Genomic DNA, 12,446 nt, shown 5'->3' with positions numbered 1-12,446 from the left:
GTTATGGGTAATAGCCAAAGGGTGAAAATGACCCAGCTGTTCATCAGCTGATGGTGGATAAGTAAAATGTGGCATATCCATTCAAGAGAATATTATTTGGGAATAAAAAGGAATGAAATGCTGATACCTACCATAACATGGATGAACCTGGAAAACACGATACTAAGTGAAAGAAGCCATTTGCAAAGGATCACATGTTGTGTGTTCATATGTGTTCATATGAAATGTCCACAGGAGGCAAATTCATAGAGAAAGAAAGCAGACTAGTGTTACCCAGAGCTGGAGGTGGGAAGGCCAGAGTAGGAGATTGATGGTTAAGGGGTGCAAGGTTACTCTGGGAGGATGAAAATGCTCTAAAATTGATTGTGGTGAAGGTTGCATACATCTGTGAGTACACTAAAGCAATTGAATTGTACATTTTTAATGAGTGAATTGTATAATTTATTTTTTTAAGATTTATTTATTTTAGCAAGAGAGAGCATGTGCACATGTGAGAGCATGGGTGGGGAGGGGCAGAGGGAGAGGAAGAGAGAGAATCTTAAGCAGATTCCCTGCTGAACACCGAGCCCCATTTGGAGCTCAGTCTCCTGGCCCCAAGATCATGACCTGAGCCAAAATCAAGAGTTGGACATTTAACTGACTGAGCCACCCAGGTGCAGAATGATTTGTGGATTGCATCTCAATAAACTTAAAAAATGTTAATGAAGATATAAATGAAAAATTTAATAAATTGCACTTCACCCAAATTAAACACTTCTGCTCTTCAAAAGACGCTACCAAGGGATTCAAAAGATAAGCCATAGAATGTGAGAAAATATTTGCAAGTTATATATCTAATAAAGGACTTGAATCCATAATATATCAAGAATTCTCAAAACTCAATAAGAAAATGACTCAACTTTTTTAAAGGGGCAAAACACTTGAACAGGCGTTTCACCAATAAATATAGACATGTGACAAATGAGCACATGAAAAGATGCTCAATGTCTTTAGTCATCTGGGAATTACAAATTAAAACCACAATGAGATACCTCACCACATATTAGAATGGCTCAATTTTTTCAGTATACCGACAATACCAAGTGATCATGAGAGGTGAAACGCCTGGAACTCTCATACAATTCCTGGCGGGAGAGCAAAATGATATGGTCATTCAGAAAATAGTTTGGCAGTTTCTTATAAAGTAAAACATATTTTATCCTATGACCTACTCTCCTACTGCTGGGTATTTACTCCAGAGAAATGAAAAACACATTTACAGGAAAAACCTGTCTACACGTTTCCATACAATGACTCTATTTGTAATTGCCAGAAAATAGAAACATCCCAAATATACTCAGCTGGTGCTGAATGGATAAACAAACCTTAGTATATCCACACAACGGAACACTGCTCAGCAATAAAAAGGAATAATCCTCTGATACACATGCTATGGAAAAATCTCCAAAGTGCTATGCATCCTGAAAGAAGCCAGACTTGACATGCTACCTATTGTATGACTCTTTCTATGAGGGGCTATAGGGAGGAAAAATAGACTAGTGGTTTCCAGGGTCCAGGGCGGGGAAGAAGGGTCACTGCAAAGGGGCAGGGGAGAATTTTTTGGAATAAAGGAATCAAGTCTGTATCTTGATTGGGGTGGTAGCTACTTGACTATATTTGTCAAAATTCATAGAACTGTACACTACAGGCACCTGGGTGGCTCAGTGCTTGAGCATCTGCCTTTGGCTCAGGGCATGATCCTGGGGTCCTGGGATGGAGTCCTGCATTGGCTCCCCTTGGGGAGCCTGCTTCTCCCTCTGCCTATGTCTCTGCCTCTCTCTCTCTGTCTCTCATGAATAAATAAACCAAATCCTTTTTTTTTTTTTTTTTTTTTTTTAAAGAACTGTATTCTAGGGAATCCCTGGGTGGCTCAGCGGTTTAGTGCCTGCCTTTGGCCCAGGGCGCGATTCTGGAGTCCTGGGATTGAGTCCCATGTCAGGCTCCCAGCATGGAGCCTGCTTCTCCATCCTCCTGTGTCTCTGCCTCTCTCTCTCTCTCTCTCTCTCTCTCTGTCTGTCATAAATAAATAAATAAATCTTAAAAAAAAACTGTATTCTAAAATAGGTGAATCTTGCTGTATGTGAATCATACCTTAATCTAAAAATATTAAAAATATATACTAATGGTGAAATCTGGTTGATGGGAATATAGGTATTCATCATACAATTCTTACAACATTTTAGTATGTTCGAAAATGTTCCTAACCAGATGTTTGGCATAAAAACATTGAAAAGATGTTGGGTGGTTGCTAAAAATAAGTAAATGTCTGCATGACCAAAACAAACTAACAGTTCATTAAATTAAAAATAGCCATTTCCAATCTTTAAATAATGATAAATATAAAATTAAAGCATTATAGGTCCTGGCCCACTGCATTGATTTTGTAAGTCATCAATGGGCCATGAACTTCAGTTTGGAGAACACTGCTTTAGACCGAGTTAAGCACTTGAACTTTAATCTGAGAGAGCCTGGGGAGATCAGGGTCCCCAGACATGGGCTGGGCTGGGCCAACTCCCCACTCTAGGACCAGGATTAGTCGGAGGTCCTGGGGAGCCGCTGGGGCTGGTGCCCAGCCCAGAGGGAAATGGCTGTCTGGTGTCCCCAGGGAAGCTGAACCAGAGAAAGAGTCGTCCTCTGTGTGGATGAAAAAGCCCTCCTCAACCATCTGGACTGGATCAGACCTTGGATGTTCATGTGACTCTGGATAGAAGAAGGTTCTCCCATTGTGGCAGAGAGGAGCTTTCTCACCAGCTGGTCACTGAGCACACGGGGTGAGGCTTAATTTAAATTATTAGTAAAATCATACTTCTTGCATTCAAGACAATTGCAGTCAGGGAAAAACTTATTCCTATTATATTTGAGTTGCATTTATTTAGTTAATTAGTTGCGTTTACGTATTTATTTAGTTAGGTGCATTATTTATTTATTTATGATTTTATGATTTTATTTATTCATGAGAGACACAAAAGAGAGAGGCAGAGACATAGGCAGAGGGAAAAGCAGGCTCCCTGCAGGGGGCCTGAGGCAGGACTCGATCTCAGGACCCTGGGGTCACAACCTGAACCAAAGGCAGATACTCAACCACTGAGCCACCCAGGCATCCCTGGAGTTGCATTTAATTTCAACTTTTGCAAAGGGGTTCATGAATAAGAAAAGAGTCTGCTGCTTGAAAGTGCAACTTTGGAAGCTTCTTATTCAGACTCATTTTAAGGGCTTCACCTTTCCATGCTCTTGAAGTTCAGATAGTACTCCAGTTGTCTTCTTTACGGGAACCATCTCCTGATCTCTGTGCCATTTACCCAGTGCTCAGAATACTCAGTTTGGAGGGGGAATCAAATCTTTCATACTTCTTTGCCTTTGCATGGACTCTTTCCCTCTCTTGCCCTCCTGGTGAACTCCTATTCATCCTTCAGTACCCTGCTACACCTCATCTGTGGAGACTTACCCAGATACTTTCTCCTTATGACAGTGGCAGTGATTCCTTTTTCTGCATTTTCACCTATCTGTGTATGCAGCTATGAGGTCAGGCTGGCTTTCTCTCTGGATATACAAAATACCATAGGAATTTTTGTTCCAAATAAAACAAAGCCCCATGCCAAGTCCTCATGCTCCAGAGTATAATAATAATTCTCAGGAACTGCTGGAGGGACACAAAGGGTGGAGGTGTTATATTTTGCAGTGCTAATGCTTATGCAGAGAGCCCTCTGGGCTCTGATCAGCAAAAGACACCACTGAGTGGCTATTGTCTGATTTTGCCTGCCCCCAGAAGGAGGGCGGGTGTCCTCACTGCTCCTTCCCTGCTCAGGCACTCCCTTCCTCACATTATGTGGTTCCACCAGCATCCTGTCACCTCCCTGGGCACCGCAAGGCAGCATGGCTTTGTCAGGCAGCCCCAAAATCCCTTCATCCCTGCCCCTGGGTTTGGGGAACCCTCCCCTCCTGAGGCTCCATGCTTCTGCCCATCTCCCCCCTCTCATCCCCACCCTCACCCCAATGTACCAGCGCTCCTGTTCCCTTCCTCCCTGGGAAATTTCACTGGAAACACAGTGTCCCTAGGCAAGCCATAGGGAAGGGGGCAAGGGATGCTGATGCCAGACGATTTCTTACTAACTCACACTCTGTTACACGTGGATTAGCACTGACCTCACCACATTACCGTGATTTGTTTTCCTGCCTGGACCTTTCTCTGAGCTGTGGGCCTTTGGGGGTCAAATACTATCATGTTGAACTCGCTCTCCGAAAGGCCAAGAGTGGGCTTTCTGATGGTGACAATGGCAAGTTTTTTGACCTGTCGGAACTTCAGTTTCCCTGCCTATAAAGTAGGGGCAGCAATAATACAATCTCATGGTAGTGTAGCTGGGAGGAACCAAAGTAATACAGGTAGATCCTTTAAAATAGTGCCTGACAGGTACTCATGACTAATTGATAGTCATGACTCAGTTGATATTAGCACCTAATGACTCAGTTGATATTAGTTGCTATGATTGCTTTTCATTCTCATTATTCTTACCTGCAGTGGTTGTTTGGTAGCCTGACCAAATGACCTAACAGTCATTCCCAGCTCTTTTCTCCCACTACAGAGACCGAAAATGTAAAGTACTCATCTTCCCAGCCTTGCTTGCCAGCTGGGCATGAGCATGTGACCTAATCTTAGGCCACACGACTAGAATGGGAGTGTGTGAGAGGCTTCTGGGAAAGAGCTTTCCCTCTCATACAGACAGGGAAATGGAAAGAGAAGCTGGACATTGATACGGAGAGAGGCGATGCTTGGAGCTGTGGCAGCCGTCTTGTGACCATGAGGGTGGAACTAACTAGAAAAGTCAACACGTGGAAGATGTCAGAGTGGGAAGATGGAAGAGTCAGGGGCCTTTATGACATTGTTGAGTTGCTGCCCCAACCTTGGAACCTCCTACCTGAGAACACTTTGGCAAATTAGATCTGAAATGTCCTCGTTATGAAAGCCACTTTTAGTTGGGTGTTCTGGTATAAGCAGCTGAAACTATTTCATTACATACATTATTACAGAAATTTATACTCAGTGATTATTGAAATAAAGTGGCAAAGTCAGAGTGGAAATCCTGGACTTCTGGAGGCCCTGATGAGTGGGTTTTTAATGTCCAGCCCCCCGTCTCACCCAGATTCACAGTAGCACGAGAGCTGGCTGCCAGCCGAGGTCATAGATGGGTAATGCTTCTTGGCCCACGAGCATGTGTGTTGGCCTCACTGGCACTGCAGTGTGTTCATAGCAAAGCCAGTAAACACACAGCAAATAAAAATACCAAAGAGGAGTCACTCACAAGTGAATTATCCAAATCCCTCTGCTTTGTTTTTGCTCAGTCTTATCACACCACCTTGTTCCTTTAGTCTGGAGCATCCTGTAACCTAAATTGGAACATTGGGCCAGTGGGCTGTTGGCTGGCAAGGAAACACTTCCCTGCTAACCTCTTTCAGTGGTATTTCTGACTTAGTTGTGGTACGTTATTCGTTCTGTTGTGTCAAGGCTCTGTCTCTCTGATGCTGAGAAAAAGGAGGGGCAGGGGTTATGCTTCTCTTGTTTCTGGTTAATTTTGTGGCTAGAAAAAATTTCGTGGGAAAGACGAATGCACAACATATTTTTACCACCACAACTACCGGTCCCATGGTGATGCAGGATGTTGTAGGGATAACCAGTGTGCACCTTACACAGGTTCATGTGATGCTTCTTGGTTTTGGTGGTCCTATGGTGGGGCAAAAACAAGGCAAAAAGGGAAATGATAGGATAATACATTGCAAGGATAGGGCTGGTCTTTTAAGGAGCTGTAGCCAAGAAATATCATTTCCCTGCTTTTCTTGAGCTCTCGTGTGCTCACACATGCTCACATTTCTGTGTGTAGGGGAGGAAAATCTTTTTCCATCTTCACTTCTAGGTTCTTCAGCTGAGCCTGGTAATTAAATTAGCGTAAGACAGATGAACAGGAGAAAAACAAACTTAATTTTATAAGCCACACATAGGGGCTCATAAAAACCTAAGATTCCAAGAGGTGACCCAAGCAAGCAGCTTTTTTAGACTCTTTAGACAAAGGCATTATACATTTGCAGAGAGCTAACAACACAAAGCACTTTGGGCTCATGGTGAGCAAATTAATGAAAAAGTAACAAGGGTTGTTTCTACAGCCTTCTCGGCCCGGAATTCCTGATCTCTGGCGATTAAGGGTGCTTCTGCCCTCTGGATGCAGGGAGGGTGCTCTCCACATGGGGGTGGGCAAGGGATGGTCAAAGAGACAGGGGAGAGTCAGAGTGTCCTCTGGCACTGACTGTTTCTTAAATAACTTGCATTCCAAATAAGCAATATGCCAAAGTAGCGTATTTCAGGGCAGCCTTCCCCGAACCCCATCACAAGTATGTGATTGTTTTTCATCTGCACACTACCTGCACTGTCTAGGGTCAGCAGTGAGGTTTCACTAAACACAAACCTGTCTTTTTCAGGCTCTCATTCGGTCTTCCTTCACCTTGGCAGCCACTCATTGTGTTTCCAGGGTTCAATCCTGACCCTCTAATTCTCTAAATACTTTCCCCTCTTCCTTCTCATTTTCCTCTAGATGGAAGCATTCACCACATCCTCATCTTGTTCCTCTAGCATTCTCCTTTTTTGTTCAGCTCATTTCTTTTTTTTTTTTTTAATAAAGATTTTATTTATTTACTTATTTAGAGAGAGTGCACATGTTAGTAGGGGGAGGGACAGAGGGAGAGAGAGAGAGAGAGAAACCCAAAGAGACCCCAGGCCTAGTGCAGGTCCTGATGTGAGGCTTGATCCTGCAACCCTGAGACCATAGCCTGAGTTGAAATCAAGAGTCAGACACTTAACTGACTGACCCACCCAAGTGCCCGTCGTTCAGCTCATTTGTAACTGTACTTTCTCCTCATCGGATATGTGCCCATTATCAAAGCTTCGGCAATGTGGAGGTATACAATGTCAGTGAACATCTCCCTTGGACCTACCTCCTCTCTGCCCATCCCTCTTCCCAGAAGGAACCTCTGTGAGTATTTAGATGTGCATTCTTTTGGATCTTGCAGAAGCAGAGACATAATTTGTTAACATGGTTTTGACTACAGTAATCCTCCTCTTATTTGAGGGGATTTGTTCTAAGATAACCAGTGGATGCCCGAAACTCCAAGTAGTATTGAACCATATATATATATGGTATATATATATATATATATACCATGTATTTTTCCAATACGTATTTACCTGTGATAAAGTTTAATTTATAAATTAGGCACATAGAAGGTGAACAGTATAACTACTAATAAAGTAGAATGATTGTAAAAATGCACCGTAATAAAAGTTATGTGGATGTGGTCTCCCTTTCAAAATATCTCATTATCCTATACTTATCTTGGGATCCCTGGGTGGCGCAGTGGTTTGGCGCCTGCCTTTGGCAGAGGGCGCGATCCTGCAGACCCAGGATCGAATCCCACGTTGGGCTCCCGGTGCATGGAGCCTGCTTCTCCCTCTGCCTGTGTCTCTGCCTCTCTCTCTCTCTCTCTGTGTGACTATCATAAATAAATAAAAATTTAAAAAAAAGTTTATCCTATACTTATCTTATCCTTCTTCTTGTGAGGATACGAGATAATAAAATGTCTACATGATTAGACGAAGTAAGGGGAATGACTAGGCACTGTGATGCAGCATGAGGTTACGACTGACCTGATGATACCAGGAAGATTGTTTCTGGACTGAATTTGACTGAGAGTAACCAAAACCACAGATAAGAGGTCACCACCCTCCAGCTCTAGGCTGATAACCCCCAATCTCTCCATCTGACCCTGTCTATCCTCCCCATCCTAGTGTTTCATGGCCCACACCTTGTGGGCATTTCCCCCTGAGCTAGCTTTCAGATCCCTAACTCAAAATGCTTAAGACCAAAGTCATTCTCTCTCCAACCTCACTTCTTCTTCGTGTTCTCAGCCTGGGTTAATGGCCTCAACATCCAATTAAGCAAGCTAGAAACTATGTCCTCATCTTTGACTTCCCTTTCAGTCTCTGTCTCTTTCGCTTTCTCTCTCATGAAAGATAAACATGAGCTGCCATCATTGTCCCACTCCACTTGTGTATCCATGTTCATATTCGGCCTGTTTTCCTCCCTGTTGCCTCCTCCCTGGTCCAGCTCTAACTCCCTGTCATATGACCTAAAGCTACAACCTTCCCTGCTTTGTGTTGCTGGTGGCTACCTCTGTATATCACCTCCCCCTCCCCCCAGTACCATTGTACTTCTTCTTCCCTCCCACTTCATTCAGCCTGCAATGGCCCATACCCAGAGAATGAATCAAAAGCAATTCCATGCCCCCTGAACAGATTCTTACTTTCCCAGATTCTTTGGGAGCAAGGGGTGGCAAGGTGACTCCATATTGGCCAATAACACAAAAGGGGCAAATGTGGAAAGAGTTGCATGAAGGGAAAGACCTCTGTGCCCTTCCCCCACTGCCATCATTTTCATTTATGTTTTAGAAGTTTAAGCTGTCTGGGGTGGCATAAACTCCTAGACTCTACAACCCAGCCCCCAACTTCTCTTTCCTCCAACACTACCCACTTCCCACTGCAAACCTCATGCTGGAGCTGGGGGTGGGACACCTAACCACAGGGACATCCTCTTTGACAGCTGGTCTCTGGAAATGGCCCCAAGGCTTTCCTGTCTCCCAGCAGTCATGATTTTGCACAGCCCCCTCGCTGAATTGGCACTGGTCCCATGAAATAGCTTACGTCCTAGATACTAGCAAAGGGTCTGATGCTCTTCCAGTCTGCACCAAGGCAACCTAGCAGGTTCAGCCTTTGCGTCCTCAGTTGTCCTAATTAGCAATTCACCTGTACCAAGACCCTCATACTGCGAGGCAGTGTCAGCTAACCACAGGGAGGGGAGGTCATGTGGAGGAGAGATGAGAATCTCAGCCAACACAAAAGACCAAGGCCTCAAATTCACGTTAGAGGTTGAACCATTCCAACCAATCCCCCACCCACTTGTGTCCAAGTGAAGCAAAGATAAGCCAGGTCATTTGAGGTGAACAAGTAACTGAAAATCACTTTTTCTGGTCACATTTAACTTATTTTCTCTTTTTTGTACATGACTGCCATTCTTTTGTGTACACGCTTCGCTTATATTACCCTCTGCCCACATTATTTTTGCTCCTCATCAAATGTATCTCTTCCTTCAAGGCTCACCTTGAATGCCACGTCTCCTCTAAAGCCTCTGTTACATCAAGCCCCAATAGTTGAGGATGTTGGCCCACCTGCATTCACCTCCCTTTCTGTAGCAACAGCTCACCAATTTTGCTTGGATGCATGGTCCCTCCTTTTTGGTGGAACCATCAATCAACTTGTCCACTTACCTCTGTCCTGGGTGACTCATAAAACTGGACCAAGCCAATCAGCTGTTTTCTTCCTCCAGAGCAAATTCTGAGATGGGAGACAGGAAGAACTGCAAACGAGTGACGGCCCAACCGCGTCTCCTGCTGGCCAGGGCTCCTCAGGTGCTCTGATCCCTGTTGAGCACAAGAGGTGATGCTTTAGCACTTCCCTGGAGTATGAATCTCCCTGTACCAGAGACAGTGAGCTCACCAGGTATCCCATTTGTCCCTTTATGTTTCCCAGCTCCCTGCAGTGAGGGCAGACCATGTGACTAGTTCTGACTGATGACAATAGATAGAAATGACACATGTCACTTTCAAGCTGAGGCAGTAAAAAGCCCCTGTACCAACCTCCAGGCTCTGGAGACCCTTGCTTGGTCACTGAGGAGGCTTCATGTTTAGGTGATGTGGCTGTAAGGTTGGGGAGCCTCTGTTCATCTGAGTCCCAAGTGCAGAGCAGAGCCTCTGCTGATCCACACAGGATCTGTGGCATGCCCTAGAAGTAACAAGTGGGGGATGTTTGTTACAGTACCATGACCTTGACTATCTTGAATAATAGATTCCCAATATCCTTCCAATAAACTTTTTTCTTTTCTTCTTCTCCTTCTCCTTCTTCTTCCTCCTCCTCCTTCCCCCCTCCCTTCCCCACCCTTCCCCAACCCCCTCTTCTGTTTCTTCTTCCTCTTCTCCTCCCTCCTCCTCCCCTTCTCCTTTTCCTTCTCCTTCTTCCTCCCCTCCTCCTCTCCTCCCCTTCCCCTCCTCCTCCCATCCTCCTCCTCTTCCTCCTTGTCCTCCTTCTTCTTCCTTAAGTTATCCAGGGTCAAGATGCCTGAGTGGCTCAGTGGTTGAGCGTCTGCCTTTGGCTCAGGTCATGATCCTGGGGTCCTGGGATCGAGTCCCACATGAGGCTCCCCACAGGGAGCCTGCCTCTCCCTCTGCCTGTGTCTCTGCCTCTCTCTCTGTGTCTCTTAGGAATTATATATATATATATATATATATATATATATATATTATCCAGCGTTAGTCTCTGGCACCTAAAATAGCTTAACTATTTTAAGCTATTTTAATTTTGTAAATTCTAAGACTACTTAGCACTTTCTTCTTTGACTATACTTATTAACATGTACCTATCTCACTTTTTTTTTTACCAGCCATTTTAAAAATCAACCTGAGTATAAGGACTAAGGCTCATCTTTGCATCCTACCACACTACTGTGTACCTTCTAATGCTCTTGATCATTCACTAGGATGAAGGCAAAAAAATAAATGAAAATGAAAAATTTGGTGAGTCAACTAGGTGCTTTCTTTTCAACCTTGGTTTCCAAAACCATTTGCAAGTGAGATTTTTTGGTTTTGGTTTTTGGTTTTTGTGTTTTTTTTTTTTTTTTTCTTGAAAAAAGGTGCTTTTATTATAGTATGGGGACGGGACCCATGGACAGAAAGAGCTGCACTGGGATTGTAAGGAATAAGTGATTATACACTTTTTAGTTACTGGGGGTACAACTGAGTTTTAATTAAGAGATTTGAAAATATGATGACACTTCTATTTTATGATTATATATATGTATGATATATATGCTATACATACATGATATATATCATATGATACCCCTTATATCATATATATCATACTACCTATCATTATATCATATAAGTCATATATATCTCTATATATCATAGTTCATATATATTTCTCATATTATAACTGGTTGTCATAACATCAAAAAAATTTTATAAAATGCCAATGAGTAAAATACTTTAGAAACATCAGAACGATGACAGTATTCCCTGAGCTCTTCATAAAGAAAGATACTTTATGTAGGGCTGTTAGTTTTGTGTCCCCATCCCACCCACCCCCAATCCTGATGTTTAACATCCTATTGTAGACAAAGGGAGAAGCAGCCACCTGGAGCTATTTGTCTGTTGTTCCTAAAGGAATTCATAATTTTCAAATAAGAAAAGAAAGTGGGGCACCTGGATGGTTCAGTTGGTTAAGCAACGACTCATGATCTTAGCTCAGGTCTTGCTCTCAAGGCCGAGCGTGTAGCCTATTTAAAAATGTTTTTTTAAATAAAAAATGAAAAGTTCCCCAGAAAGCTGCTGAACCAGTGGAGAACCACAGAGAAGAGAGGATTCTCTGCTTTTGTTCATTTTAAAAGAAATGCATGTTAAACACAAACAATTTACAACCTGCTCCCAATGAGAGAGAAAGACAGAAAATATTTTTGTTGGAGTAAGCATTAAGAGCATGGGAAATGGGATAGGTGAATAACTATAAGTATGTTCGAAATTGATGCTTCTCAAACTTTCACATGCATGTCATTCACCTGTGGATCTTGTTGAAATGCAGATTCTGCTCCAGTAGGTCAGCCGGTGCCTCAGACTTGTCTTGCTAGAGATCTCTCAAGCTCCTGGGGGATGTGATGCTTCTAGTTCACCGACCACCCTTGGAGGAGCAAGTGTGGGATGTCCCTGTGTGATGCAAAGGGTCACTACAGTTTTTAGAGCTTAAAAGGCCTCTGTGGGACCACATTGGATTTGGGGTTTTGATCTGCTTGCCCTGAATTCAACCTTTGATTCACTTTCTTTGTCAGTGGATTAGAAGATTACTATGACCTTGCATCTTGTCTGGAAACCTCCTCTGGCAGCCTGCTATCTCTTTAGAAAATAGTTTAAAACAAAACAGCGTCCAAGAAGAAATAAATGTAACGAATTTATACTAAAACTTGCAAAGTGCCTGGGTGGCTCAGTGGTTGAGCATCTGCCTTCAGCTCAGGTCATGATCCTGGGGTCCTGGGATGGAGCCCCGCATCAGGTTCCCTCTGCATGGAGCCTGCTTCTCCCTCTGCCTGTGTCTCTCATGAATAAATAAATAAAATCTTTAAAAAGTAAATAAGTAAAACTTGCACACTTTACTGATATTTATCTTTGCTTATTAATTTTTGGCCAATTTTCCAACAAGACTGGGCATTTATTTGCTCAGGCTAAGGGACATTAAAAGAAGGCAAGTATAAGAAGAGAGTAGG

General features: G+C 43.4%; 2 long non-coding RNA genes across 5 annotated transcripts in view; one reads left to right on the top strand and one right to left on the bottom strand.

Annotated features, from left to right (window-relative positions):
• Nucleotides 1-5,159, bottom strand: part of LOC144319260 (uncharacterized) — a 23,171-nt gene extending 18,012 nt beyond the window's left edge. Inside the window, exons 1-2 of one of the 2 annotated variants that reach the window (XR_013385149.1) lie at nucleotides 4,550-5,159; nucleotides 3,485-3,679 (exon numbers count right to left, since the gene is read on the bottom strand). This is a non-coding gene — a long non-coding RNA (uncharacterized LOC144319260). The remainder of the gene's footprint in view (nucleotides 1-3,484; nucleotides 3,680-4,549) is intronic. The other variant, XR_013385148.1, reaches the window with a different exon arrangement.
• LOC144319259 (uncharacterized) overlaps nucleotides 1-12,446 on the top strand; it is a 20,293-nt gene extending 7,847 nt beyond the window's left edge. The window contains exons 2-5 of one of the 3 annotated variants that reach the window (XR_013385146.1): nucleotides 2,645-2,810; nucleotides 9,462-9,634; nucleotides 10,572-10,704; nucleotides 11,771-12,446. This is a non-coding gene — a long non-coding RNA (uncharacterized LOC144319259). The remainder of the gene's footprint in view (nucleotides 1-2,644; nucleotides 2,811-9,461; nucleotides 9,635-10,571; nucleotides 10,705-11,770) is intronic. The other 2 variants (XR_013385145.1, XR_013385147.1) reach the window with 2 other exon arrangements.

The sequence above is a fragment of the Canis aureus genome, chromosome 8, assembly GCF_053574225.1.
Source record: "Canis aureus isolate CA01 chromosome 8, VMU_Caureus_v.1.0, whole genome shotgun sequence".
Classification (NCBI taxonomy): Eukaryota; Metazoa; Chordata; class Mammalia; order Carnivora; family Canidae; genus Canis; species Canis aureus.
Note: the sequence above shows the minus strand (reverse complement) of the source record. Positions and strands in the feature narration are given on the sequence as shown.